This window comes from Ailuropoda melanoleuca, chromosome 3, assembly GCF_002007445.2.
Source record: "Ailuropoda melanoleuca isolate Jingjing chromosome 3, ASM200744v2, whole genome shotgun sequence".
Lineage (NCBI taxonomy): Eukaryota > Metazoa > Chordata > Mammalia > Carnivora > Ursidae > Ailuropoda > Ailuropoda melanoleuca.
Window position 1 is genome coordinate 2,138,328 of NC_048220.1, and position 14,016 is coordinate 2,152,343.

The 14,016-nt window shown below is 43.6% G+C and overlaps 1 long non-coding RNA gene and 4 other non-coding genes across 8 annotated transcripts; 1 reads left to right on the top strand and 4 right to left on the bottom strand.

Moving 5' to 3' along the window:
• Positions 1–7,410: 7,410 nt before the first annotated feature.
• On the bottom strand, positions 7,411–12,819 carry LOC117801428. Of its 4 annotated transcripts, none has more exons than XR_004623920.1 (3): positions 9,557–12,819; positions 8,349–8,779; positions 7,411–7,609 (listed from the first exon to the last, which is right to left on the bottom strand). It is a non-coding gene; the product is annotated as an uncharacterized LOC117801428 (long non-coding RNA). The 4 variants fall into 4 exon arrangements; XR_004623919.1 differs by having other exon boundaries at positions 8,218–8,779; XR_004623918.1 differs by having other exon boundaries at positions 8,126–8,779.
• TRNAL-AAG lies at positions 8,437–8,518 on the top strand. The gene has a single exon. It is a non-coding gene; the product is annotated as a tRNA-Leu (tRNA).
• TRNAV-AAC lies at positions 8,980–9,052 on the bottom strand. Its single transcript has one exon. It is a non-coding gene; the product is annotated as a tRNA-Val (tRNA).
• On the bottom strand, positions 9,358–9,429 carry TRNAP-UGG. Its single transcript has one exon. It is a non-coding gene; the product is annotated as a tRNA-Pro (tRNA).
• On the bottom strand, positions 11,904–11,976 carry TRNAT-UGU. Its single transcript has one exon. It is a non-coding gene; the product is annotated as a tRNA-Thr (tRNA).
• Positions 12,820–14,016: the final 1,197 nt, after the last annotated feature.

Below are 14,016 nucleotides of genomic sequence, written 5' to 3' on the forward strand. Positions count from 1 at the left end.
GATTATCAATGATAAAGTAATTATCTTTTGGGCACATTAATTTGAATAGTTACCACTAATATTTGGAGCCTGATGGGATTAATATGATTCCTTCCAACACTCTAAAATGTGACAATAATAAGAATAATGATATTGTAACTAACATTTGCATCATATGATAGCTTACAAACCACTTTCACATGTTTGACTTAGTAATAATACCTAACATGTTTCAAGTACTTACTGTCTCCCAGGCACACAGCTCATTTTTAGTAGATTATCTCCTTTAATTTTATATCCATACCATAGGTTGGCATTTCTAGTATCATTCTAATTTAACTGATGAATAAGATGTGTCTCAGTACATTATTTTGCCAAAAATTACACAGTGGCTGCAGCAGGATTGAACAAGGGAAGTCTAAGTCTAGAATCTACACTTCTGAATATTACAGTATACTGTTTCCTTTAATATTGTCAGTAAATTTGGCCAAGAAATAAATGCTTAGTGAATGTTTATACTCTCTTGAACTTTGAAACATATCTTTTGAGACAGTATTATATCTGTCATAAAAAATGTAAAGCAGATAACATTATCCTCATTCTGTATATCATAAAACTAAAACATAGTGCTAGGATAACTCATGGTTCAAAGCAGCATAGTTGGTACTCAAATTCCCATCTTTGTACGCAAGGATATTTCCACTGTGGTTTAGAACTGAACACAAAGGGGTATCAAAAGTGGGGGGGAAAAGAATTTAAGTGTCTAGATAAAAAGGACTCATCAAAGAGGAAAAGTCTTGGGGAATTTACATCTGCAAAATCTAAGATTATCATGAAAATATTTTGATCCTTGGAAAGGAAGTTGACTTCACCATCTCTGTGACCAAGTTGTAGCAACTGCACCAGAAATACATCAGTAAGACAAAAAGTTTCGGTCGAGTTTTTGGGCAAAGCACAATCATTTAGTGAATTCAGTTAAATCTATTGACTGAATGACAGAAATACAAATATCAAATACTAAGAATAGAAGAACTGGTTGTGAGGCAGAGTCTCTCAAGTTTGTTACCAGCCCTGACTTTATACCTTTAACAAAGACTCATCGTAGGTCAGGAATGCCTTAGGGACAAAAGAGATCCCTCTCTATGTAAGACAATCACAATATTCATCAGTCTCCTTTCCATTATGTCAATTCTTCCATATTTCTACCTTTACTTTACCCTAATGGCTTCAATCCTGCTCTTTCTGGTTTGGTGTTACAGAATGTCCCAGATTTTGCCTTTCGGGCATTTTCAGTGGCATATTCTCTTAGGGCTTTTTCTTCCTGGCCTTTTTTGGTTAGTGCAATAGACATAAGTAGAATTGTCCAAATATTTTTGGCTTTTAGCAGTCTAGGCAAATGGTGACTCAAAATTCCCTATTCTCTTTGAAATTAGGTGCAGGCATGTCATTTTTTTGGTCAAAGAAATAAGAGATGGAGTGATATGTTACTTCTGGATGAAATTTTAAAGGACGGCACAATTCAACACGTTGCCTTTGGACCTTTGTGGTGAATACAGAATCACATTTAGATAAAATTTCTTTCAGCCTAGTTCCATGAATTGCCATAACAAATAGAACCCTTATTTTGAGCCCCACCACTAATGCTAATAACTAAGATTGTGGGTTTCTTTATTATTTGGGCATAACTGAGCCTATATTGACTCATTCAGGTAGATTAACTGACCCTGATACTGGCCTTTATGATAAAACTTCCTGATCTCTATCTGTTCTTGTCCACTCCAACCCTTAATATACGTAGATTATAAATTCATAGACATATATAAATATTAATTGCCACAAATTATAAAGCCATCCAAGTTAAAGACATTTTTAAATTATTTTTTCAACAATTATTATTATGTCCAGAGTCAGTTCTACCATTCCAATGGTTCACCCTTTTCAAATACCTACTTGTTACCTGTTACTTTTATGACAAACAAAAGCACATGTGAGGATGTTATGCTTCATAAAACTGCATATTCTAACTATGTCCATGGAGAAATACATTTTCCTGGACTGAATGTACTTAACATTGGTGGAGTTCAAGAGCAGCATTGAAATCAACCTTTTCAGACCCATTTAACATTAAAGTGCAACTTTCACTTTCCGAAACCAAAGGCTGGAAACTACCTGCACAAATCTTCATAATGTATCTTTGACATCAACTACCACTTAAAAAACATTCTGATATGTTAAGTGTAAATGAATCAGAGATATGCTGATTGAATTTTCTATTCAAGTTGAACATTTTAAAGAAAAAAAAATGAGGAGATGCATGCCGTGCTTTGCTTCACACAGAGCATTTGGAAATCTGCCTGACCTCTTATTTTTATTTATTTAAATTACCAGCAGCAGCATTCATTGCCATCTGGCCCCCAGGCACAGGGAGCTAATTAAAAAAAAAAAAAAAGGAACTTCAAAATATCATTTAAACATTTTTAAATAATTCAGCCAATGCAAGTGTTGAGAAAGCATCATTTGGATTGGCAAACCAGGAGAACTAGGCCCCAGGGGTCAGTAAATCTGGATTTAGCCAGAGCTGCATGTTGAGAAAATTTTGATGGAAACTTCCCCAGGAGTAATTGCACTTTCCCAAGGAAGAACTTAGAATGGAAAGGAAACCGGGCCGGGTCCGAAGCTAAATTCAACTGTTTGGAAGACTTCCCACTCTTTTATCTCCCTAGCTCAGATTATGAAGTTTGTTAGCATTTTCAGTTTTTGGTCTTTGTGTCTCTACTTAGTAATCCAATTTGAAATCTTATTCCGTATTGGGAATACCTCCATCAAAGCATCAGCATCCTACATCCACTTTCCGTTCTATGATAAGTCATTGAAAGTTTTTCGTTTGGCTTGAAATATCTTGAAGACCTCATCAAGGTGATACTAAAAGAACCATTTTAATAACTCATCTAGTCCTCTCAGTCCACACATATTTTTTGGCAAGACCAGAATATTGCTTTCTGCCATCTGTGCAGAATAAAATTTGGGTTTTTGTTCAGGGTCAGTTAGAATGTGCTTAAAAGCCAGTGTGTATGTAGGCTTTGATTCTTGCTCTAAACTCTTATTACGCATTGTCTGGAATTTTAAGTGGCTGCACTAAAATCTTCTCTCCCTTCTGTATCTGACATATTTCACTAATAAAGTTCAAAATTAATTCTTTTCTGCAGTAGTTGATGGTTTTATTTTTATGGCAATCTAAATCTAATAGCATTTCATTCAGTTCATTTTGAAGGTATACCCTGAGAAAGGAATAATTTAAGAATCAATGAAAACAGTCATACACACCAAAGTATAAAAATAGAGTGCGAAAGAAGGACATCTATGCATCAGGGACATTTCTCACAACTCACATTTGAGCTGAATATTTCATTTCCATGTTGACAGATGAAGAAACTGAGGCTCAATGATGAGGTACAACTATTAAGAAGTGGGACCACATTATAACTTTGGGTTGTGCCAAAGTACATGTTCTACTTATTAAAGAATCAGCTCCAATAATATTCATTTATTTTGGATAGAGATAAACAAATTCCCATGTATGCTGAAATTTTATGCTAGATTCTTTGAGAAGAAAGCAATTGAAAACAGGAAGTCTCATTCTTTCAGAAATTTTAGAAATAAATAACAAGGTAGCATACATAGGAAGCAATCTTTATATTACTGCAAGAATGTTCTTTCTCAACACAATGCTTATTAAATACCACTTTGCTTAAATGTCTTTAGTGTCTCTCTCTGTTGCTCTATGTCTACAGGATAAAGCCTAAATTATTTAACATGGAATTAATTGAAACCCTGGACATTTCTCCAACTTCATCTCCAAAATGTTAATACCCTTATGTTCAGCTACACTGAACTATGTGTATTTTTCAGAACGCATTTTTTTTTCTCTATTCTAAATTTTGCTATTCTTATCTGGGATTTTTTTTCACCATTTTAAAGGCAAACATTTATCAGGAATCATTTGAAACAGCACCATTTTCATGAATTCTGTTCTTTTTCATTTCCCCTGAATCATATCCATGCTTCCACAATGTAGCTATGGCAGCTCTTATGTTTACATACTTTCTTTCTGGCCAGATTGAATTTGACAGCCTCAAGGCCATGTTCAGGTTACGTGACAGAATAGCAGGCATTAAATTTTGTTTAATATATATTAAAAAAACTGAGAATAGGAGAAAGAAGATAGGTGAAAGAAACAAAACAAATAGATATAGATAAATAGATGAATAAAAAATAAAAACAATAAATGTAGTACAAAGAACTAAAAGCATTGCAAAGTATTCCAAATACCTCTTGTAGGAGAGCAATAGGAAGCCCCAGAATAAATCATATGAAAATTCAAAGCAAATAAATTTTATTATTATAAAGATTACCTAGGAAAGTTTTTTGAAAGAAGTTAATTTTAACTAGGTTTTAATAAAATGGAAAATCAGTAAAAGTATCAGGTCACTTTAGCTCCTATGGACACAGAGAGGGCAATTCCAATAGAAATTCTCTTTTAAATCCAGCAAACACAGTTATTTCTAATGAGAGAGGAAAGCACAGCTGCCGACATTGACACCTCATTTTTACTCTACCTGATGGTCTCTGTCTCACACATATACACTCTTTTAAAATAGACTTTGCTACTTATGAACACAAAATGATCACTATTCTACACGTTATAAAAAAATTCTGTTTGTATTTTTTTTATATTTCCTAGGTGTTTCCTTTTCTCTGTTTATTTAGTTAAGGTAATAACCGTAACATTCATTTAGTAACATGTCTGCCACAGTAAATTCCCTTGGTTTATCCCAGGAAAACACATAATGATACAACTAAAACTCAAAGAAGGATATAATAAGCTCTAGGACAATATATTTATTGCACTGAGATAGGATTGGCTCCTTCTGAAAGTGGTTGGATTTAGTACAAGAAATATGAGTGTGGACCCCAGGGATCTTCTTCATGGCATTTGTCTAAGATTGCCACTAGGTAAAGGAAAACAGGAAAAAAGAAATGGTGGAAAACCATGGAAAAAGGGGGGATAAAGAAAAGAGACAGTAGGGTGAGCAGTAAGAAAACAAATTATACTATTTTCCCAGTGCTCCATCCCTGGTTAAAAAACCTTGTTCTTTCAAGGAACTGACAGATATGAATCATTCTCCCCCTGCTTCCAGTTTTTGGTACATTCTTTGGGAGAGGTTCATTTCGGAGAATGTAAATTCAAGGCACATGGATCTGGATATATGAGAGCTCTTGGAGGGATAGGAACTCTGGTGGTTGGTTGAGTAAAGAAGCAAGAATACCCTAGTGTGTGACACCAAGTCCTAGGTGCCTTACCTTAGCCTGCCTCCATGTCTATCCTCATCCCTTGACACATGCCAGGAGTTAACCCCCTGTGTCCTCATAGGTGTGCTTCTCCTCCTCCAGCTCCTGACATTTGCTTTGGTCTAAAACCCTTTGTCAACCTGCCTAGTAGTTTTACAGTATGAGACACAAAAGAAAAGCCTCATGCATAATTATAAATTTTCTAGTAATCACGCTAAAAAAGTAAATTAAATAGATGCAGTTAATTTTAATGTCTTATTTAACCCAATATATCTAAAGCATTAGCATTTTGACATATAATCTATACAAAAATAGAGGTGTTGAGATATTTTATATTCTTTTTCTTTTTATAATAAATTTAGAAATATTTGTATATACTGTACTTACAGCACACCTGAATTTACACTATCCACNAGCTACATGCAAAAGAATGAAACTTGACCACTCTCTCACACCATACACAAAAATAAACTCCAAATGGATGAAAGACCTCAATGTGAGACAGGAATCCATCAAAATTCTAGAGGAGAACATAGGCAACAACTTCTATGACATCGGCCAGAGCAACCTTTTTCACGACACATCTCCAAAGGCAAGAGAAATAAAAGATAAAATGAACTTATGGGACTTTATCAGGATAAAGAGCTTCTGCACAGCCAAGGAAACAGTCAAAAAAACTAAGAGACAGCCCACGGAATGGGAGAATATATTTGCAAAGGACACCACAGATAAAGGACTGGTATCCAAGATCTACAAAGAACTTCTCAAACTCAATACACGAGAAACAAATAAACAAATCATAAAATGGGCAGAAGATATGAACAGACACTTTTCCAATGAAGACATACAAATGGCTAACAGACACATGAAAAAATGTTCAAAATCATTAGCCATCAGGGAAATTCAAATCAAAACCACACTGAGATACCACCTTACGCCAGTTAGAATGGCAAAGATAGACAAGGCAAGAAACAACAATTGTTGGAGAGGATGTGGAGAAAGGGGATCCCTCCTACATTGTTGGTGGGAATGCAAGTTGGTACAGCCACTCTGGAAAACAGTGTGGAGGTCCCTTAAAAAGTTAAAAATTGAACTACCCTATGACCCAGCCATTGCACTACTGGGTGTTTACCCCAAAGATACAGACGTAGTAAAGAGAAGGGCCATATGCACCCCAATGTTCATAGCTGCATTGTCCACAATAGCCAAATCATGGAAGGAGCCGAGATGCCCTTCAACAGATGACTGGATTAAGAAGCTGTGGTCCATATATACAATGGAATATTACTCAGCTATCAGAAAGAACGAATTCTCAACATTTGCTGCAACATGGACGGCACTGGAGGAGATAATGCTAAGTGAAATAAGTCAAGCAGAGAAAGACAATTATCATATGATTTCTCTCATCTATGGAACATAAGAACTAGGAGGATCGGTAGGGGAAGAAAGGGATAAAGAAAAGGGGGGTAATCAGAGGGGGGAATGAAACATGAGAGACTATGGACTGTGAGAGGCAAACTGAGGACTTCAGAGGGGAGGGGGTGGGGGAAGGGGATAGCCTGGTGATGGGTAGTAGGGAGGGCACGTATTGCATGGTGCACTGGGTGTTATACGCAACTAATGAAGCATCAAACTTTGCATCGGAATCTGGGGATGTACTGTATGGTGATTAACACAATATAATAAAATAAAATTAAAAAAATAAAAAAAAAATAAAAAGCATGTTTCAAATCTGTATCTACAGCAGGTAGGCTTACTTGGAGGGGAGGGGAAATTCACGGAAAAAGAAACTGGAAGTTATAAACCATCAAATATTTTTAGTTATCTCTGAGTGGTGGGGTTTCCGGTGAATGTTTTTCTGTTTTTTTCCCCAGATGTGCTGGGTTTGTTTGTTTTTTTTAAGATTTCATTTATTTATTTGACAGAGACAGCCAGCGAGAGAGGGAAGAGAAGCAGGGGTAGTGGAAGAGGGAGAAGCAGGCTCCTAGCGGAGGAGCCTGATGTGGGGCTCGATTCCAGAACGCGGGGATCACGCCCTGAGCCGAAGGCAGACGCTTAAGACTGCGCAACCCAGGCGCCACATGTTTTTTTTTCTTCTTTAATGGATTTTTTAAGATGGGGAGGGAAGGGAAGATTCCCGGTATGGTATTCAATCAAGGGTGTTGTGTCAATATCCGGTATCTCCAGCAGGAACACTTGTTGAAAAGGATGGAAACCTCACGCAGCAGAATTGCACGGGTGGAGGCCTCTGAGATCACGGCCACTTCTGAAAGTGCTGATGCTATTGCCAGGAAAAAAAAAAAGTTATGATTTTGTTTTGTTTTATTTTTTTTTAAATCTTTTTTTTTTTTTAAGATTTTATTTATTCGACAGAGATAGAGACAGCCAGCGAGAGAGGGAACCACAAGCAGGGGGAGTGGGAGAGGAAGAAGCAGGCTCATAGCGGAGGAGCCTGATGTGGGGCTCGATCCCGTAATGGTGGGATCACGCCCTGAACCAAAAGCAGACGCCCAACCACTGTGCCACCCAGGCGCCCCAGAGATTGTATTTATTTATTTGATGGAGTTAGAGACAGCCAGCGAGAGAGGGAACACAGGCAGGGGGAGTGGGAGAGGAAGAAGCAGCCTCCCAGCGGAAGAGCCTGACGTGGGGCTCGATTCCAGAACACCGGGATCACTCCCTGAGCCGAAGGCAAGACGCCCAACCGCTGTGCCACCCAGGTGCCCCCTGTTTTGTTTTAAATTGGGGGGGGGTGCACGCAAAGTTTCCCTCTCCTTTATTTATAATACACACTCACGGTTTAATTAAAAAAAAAAAACAGGTGAGATTATAGAAGTCTTCCCCTGCGTTCATGCACGCCCGTTCCCCAAAGAGAAAGGTGGGAGTTACTTGTTAGAGTCTTTCCCAAAACCAAGGCGCAGTGTGTGCGCTTCGCGGATCCTTCTCTGGCAATGCGCTCCTGGAGCCCAGCGGCTCTGGTCAAACTAATCCTGCTGGTCGGGATATGGTTCTGCTCTAACCTATAGTCTTTCCGACGCTTTCTTTTCCTGAAGACCTCTGGAAAGTTATCAGCAGTGAAAGAAGACACCCCAAACATCTTTACGGCAGGGTAGTGTGGCCGAGCGGTCTAAGGCGCTGGATTAAGGCTCCAGTCCCTTCGGGGGCGTGGGTTCGAATCCCACCGCTGCCAGCTTCTTAGCGTGATGTGCGCTGTTTTGCTGTGGTTCACAAAAAGCAGAGCGAAGCCGGAATTGCGCGCTCTCCGTTTTCAGTATCTGGAACTCCGTTTTACCCGCGGGCGGCTGCTGAATGGCTGGGCTCTGTGCCTTCTGTGCGCTCGTGTTCTAGACAGCAAGTAGGTTGGGATCAGGTATTTGCAGGGGTCCGGGCTGAGGTGGAAAGCCGGAGGTGTTAGATACCCTTTTCTCCATCCCCGGAAGAGAGCCCACGTCTGTAACCAGGCAGAGAGGATAGTGGATGTCCTGAACTGATGCCAGGTTTGTCCCATAGAGTCTCCAAATGTACCCCAGTGTAATAAATTTCAAATAGTATTTGATGCTAGATGTTCTAAGTCGGGACCAACTTTGGCTCATAATCTCCAAGTTTTAAATAGTAAGTAGTAGGAAGAAAAAAAACAGGAGCCACCCAGATTGTTTCCGCCCGGTTTCGAACCGGGGACCTTTCGCGTGTTAGGCGAACGTGATAACCACTACACTACGGAAACCCTCCGGCGACTGTGTCTCCATAATACCATTCATTGTTAAGAAAGCCTTGCGTTGGTATGGCGGATACAAAGTTCTTAGGCTGAGAAAACATGGCAGCGCGCCCCAGATCGGCGGGAAACCGCAAGCACCTCTGCATGACGTCTTTCATTGGCGACCTCGGTTCTGGAGCGACTCACTACCTACCTACTCTTGTTCCCGAGCCCCAGGCCACTCGGAACTCTTGGGTATGCCATCTGCCAGTTCAAGACCCAAACCGCCCATCGAGGAAGAAATGTAGCTAAAAAAGTACGTAAAATGAAAAAGTGGGCTCGTCCGGGATTTGAACCCGGGACCTCTCGCACCCAAAGCGAGAATCATACCCCTAGACCAACGAGCCGCCAGCTATTTCTTATTATGGTTTAGTCTGTAATCTGAGTCGTATCTGAATAGTTCTGTCACCAACGGGAACCTGTATTTTTAATATATTGGAATTATCCTTTGGACCTCAGTGTCCGGCGCCCTACCTTAATCCCCGCTCAGCAGTCTCCGCATCCGCCGGTAACCTCCTCCGTAGGCAGCTCGCCCAGCGAAAACGCTCCGTATCCCTTGGCCCCTCTCTGTGATCTGGAAGCCGAAGGAGCGCCTCACTACTAGCGCGCCTCGGACAGCAGGCAGGGGCACCCTTCCGCTTTGGGGCCTGGGGAGCCCCTGCCCAAGGGAGCACAAGTAAGGCCCAAGTCTGGAGGCCCAGGGTCTGGGCGCAGTGTCCGGGAGGACCCGGAGGGCTCCTGCAGAGAAGAGCGAAAGGGGTTTGGAGGGGACGTGGGGCCGACTGGGTCTTGCTTGAACCGCGACAGGCAAAATGAAGCCCGAGTGGTCCCTTCAGGTGAGGCGCCTGGTAAAAGGACGAGAGCTTTCCTTTATTATTATTTTTTAAAAGAAAATATGAAAAGCAACACATACTGTTTGCAAAGCTATTTGCAAAACCTTCAGAAAATGTAGGGAAGTGTAAGGCAGAAACGAGATGACTGGCTGCGGCGGCTGGGTGCACAGCTCCGGAGGCTCGCATCAGAGCGCGCGCACACTCGCTGCGCAGGCTGGGTGCCCCCGCTCTCTGCCTTCTAAGCTTTCTACCGGGATTGCCGGGCAGCAGCCTCCGTTCCCGGTGAACCAGGGTCCTGGACTGTGCGGACGCTCTCCTCCCTCGTCTTGGAGCTGCTTTCGCCCCGAAGAGTCTTAATCGCACTGGGTTATTCAGTAGTAAAAGCCAAACAAAAAACAGCGATTCTGATTCCCTGCTGTAAAATTCACGAAAATCCACTCCGAGCCGGTCCAAAAGTTTATTTTTGTGCCGCCAGCAGAAAAATTCTCTACGCAGATGACTGTCACAAAACAGAGTGGGAGACGAATGATGGCTAACCCACTGCAAGGGGGAAAAGTGCTAATTTTTCCACTGCCATTCCACCATCTGGCTCAGCCCTCTGCGTTGACCGCTCCATTCGTGGCTCCCCTCGGCCTTTTCCTTGGAGAACAAGATGCTAACCGGCATCTTCCTCAATCGGCACTGTCCTCGCCTCCTTTCGCGCGCAGAAAGTGTTGGATGGGCTCTGTGCTGGGCCACCGTGTGTCCTCGCGCTCCTGGTTTACTACCGCCTCCGTGTTGTAAGCATTTGCTTCTCTTCTCTATGGAATTATATAAGAAAAGTGCGAACATCCACAATTGGTAACACCTGCCCTAAAGCTTATAACTGCCACATTTGCTTCCGGGTTTTTTTTTAACCATTTACTTTTTCTTTTAAACAATAAAACACACAATTAATATATGCTAACCTTCTGACTTTGATTTATTTATGCTGTTCAAGGAAGTATACAAAATTAAATTAAATCCCCAGAGAACAATGCGGCTGCTGGCCGATAGGCAGAGCCAGGCTCGCGTGGGGGTTTGGGGCACCCTCCCGCCACGGCCTTTGCACGCACGACCCGATCAGGCGGCCTTGGCTCAGGCAGAGGCGCGACCCTGACCTGCTGCGCCATCCCAGCCCGCAGAAGCCCTCTCTCCAGCCCTTTCTTAGAAGAGTCCCGGCGCTGATTCCTGGCAGCTATCTAGCGCCGTTCGGATTTCGAAAACAACCGGGGACCGGTGCACCAAAGTGGAGAAAAGCACTCGCACAAACCTGGGTAGACGCCGGAGGAGATGAATGGAGTATTTGGGGAGCGTGTTGAATGGGGGCCACACGCCTTCGCACCCACCTGGTCCCATTCAAAGAGCCAAGACTGCATCAAGACCCGAACAGACACGCCCGGGATAGGCCAGGAGGGCACCTGTACCTTCCGGCACCTGCGCGTCCCGGACTCCGAGGATCCATCGACCCCTATGTGCCTGCCCTACTGCACGACCACCTACCTCACTATAGAACCTAGATTGTGGGGACCAACGGCGTGCTAAGCGGGGGCTTAAACCTAGTCCCCCTCCCGACTAAAACAGATTCCCAGGATGCGTTGTGGGGAGGTGGCCGTAGACAGGTGGTCCCCACTAAACGAAAAAGAGATGAGGACTTGGCCCTGGCCTGAGTGGGGTGAGAGGAGGGAAACGGAAATATCTACCACAGACTTGCCGAGAGCACGCGAAGGATGCGAGGGACCACTTTGGAGAAGTTGCACGGAGCCAGAGGAGCCTGTGATCGTAGGGTCACAGACGCAGAGGGTCTGGCTCTTGGACAAATAAGGCCACTTCTGGTCACCGGGTATCTGAGGAGCCAAGAACAGTCAGTTCCACCTAGGGCCTCGCCTTCCAGGAGGGCGGAAATTCGTGTCGGCTCACGCATGTTACGCTTTTCCACCTTTCAAGGGTTAAAAAAAAAAAACGAAAATAGGCCCCAGCGAGATTTGAACTCGCGACCCCTGGTTTACAAGACCAGTGCTCTAACCCCTGAGCTATGGAGCCAACCACAGCTTCGTTCTCTGCGCAAGAGTAGTAAACACCGCCACCGTCCACCGCGCAGCCGCAAATAACGACAGGGAGGAGCTAAGCAATGAGAGGCGAGCCGGCGCCTTTCGGCCAAGAGGACCCAATCTCGCCACCGCCGTCTCACCGGCGACGTCAGTTAGTGTTAATGCCGGCAGGCCAAGCCGCAAATCCTGAAAGAGAGCCCTGCAGAAAAGGGGTAGACGGTGCGCTCCCGCGAGCTGTGAGGCATAGGGTGAGGGCACGACGCTACGCGGGCAGGGGCGGGGCCTCCAGTGGGCGGAGCTTAGAAAGGCCCGGGGTCTTCCGGGGGCTTAAGGGTCAGGGGCAAAGACCTGTTGGCTAGAGAGTTCCAAGGCTTGTTGTGCATGAGAATGAGGGTCCGAGGTCAGGGCTGCGAGGGAGGAGTTAGGCGACGGGTGTCAATAGGCCTGTCCTGAAGGAATCCAGGTACGGGCTGGTGAGGTGCGCTGTCAGTGGGCAGTTAGAGATCTTGGGAGGGAGGCGGAGAGAGGGTGTTGAAGAAATCAGAAGGTCCCGGCGTGAGGAGGTGTTGGACGGAGAAGGACTGGGTCAAGGCTGGGGGTCCCTAGCCCCTGCCGCACCTTTAGGCAAGTTAGAAAAAGGCAACCCTTAGGGCCCGCCTTAACTCTTATGGTACTGGTTCCCCAAGAGCCCCTAAAGGCCCAGGGGGTAGGGGGCATGGAGAGGGTGAGGGTCCAGGTGAGGCACAGGAGCCCTACCCTGCAACGATCAGAAAGTGGCGGCTGCCCAAGATACGGAAGCAGCCCAAGTGTCCATCATTAATGAATAGATAAAGAAGTGGTATATATACACAATGTAATGGTATTCAGCCATAAAAAAGGATGAAATCTTGCCGTTTGCAAGGACATGGATAGAGCTAGAGAGAATAATGCTAAAGAACATAAGTGAGAAAAACAAATACCATACAATTTCACTCATGTGAAATTTAAGAAACAAAACAAATGAGCAAAAGGAAAAAAAATGAGAGAGAGACAAATCAAGAAATATAGAGAACAAACAAATGGTTATCAGAGGGGAGGGTTGGGAAGAGGGGTTAAATAGCGGATGGGGATTAAGGAGTGCACCTGTCGTGATGAACACAGAGTGATGTACAAAAGCATTGAATCATTCTATTGTACACCTGAAGCTAATAAAACACTGTATGCTAGGGGTGCCTGGGTGGCGCAGTCGTTGAGTCGGCCTTCTGTTCAGGGCGTGATCCCCGCGTTCTGGGATCGAGCCGCACATCAGGCCCCTCTGCTAGGAACCTGCTTCTTCCTCTGCCATTCCCCCTGCTTGTGTTCCCTCTCTCACTGGCTCTCTCTCTGTCAAATAAATAAAATCTTTAAAAAAAGAAAAAAAAACACTGTATGCTAACTCACTGGAATTAAAATAAAGACTTAAGATAAAACTTAAAAAAAGAAAGTGGTGGACCTTGACCTGGTGGCCCAACCTACCCCATGGTTCCTGCAAGGCCAGGTGACTAGGGTCCCTGGGTGCCCTCCAGTCTGCATGCTGAGGAGCCATGTGAGTGTCTGTTTTTCAGGGAAATGGTTCATGCAACTCAAGGATCTGGGACTCATGAATGGGATCAGAAGGAGCCAAGTTAAGCCCTCATTGCTTTCAGCGACCCAAACATCTCACAGATCTTAGGATGCCCAAAGGATGGGAGAGAAAAATGCACACAATCACACATCCCCTCACACCAGCATTGTGACATCCAAGTCACTATACTGCCCTGGTGACCAAAAGAGAACATCTCTTAGCCTGGATGTGTGATTGTTACTGTAACTGTTGTTATATTTCTTCAGATACATAAATGTCTACTTAGTTATTCTGCAAACACACATACTCTGGTAGATACACAATCACATTCACAAACACAAAAGCTGGAACTAACCCACAGAAAGCCACCCCTGCAGTCCCCAGACCTGACCCTACAGGCATCTCCACCAGACACCCACCTTCTGTGACCTGTAATGTGTTGCAGCATAC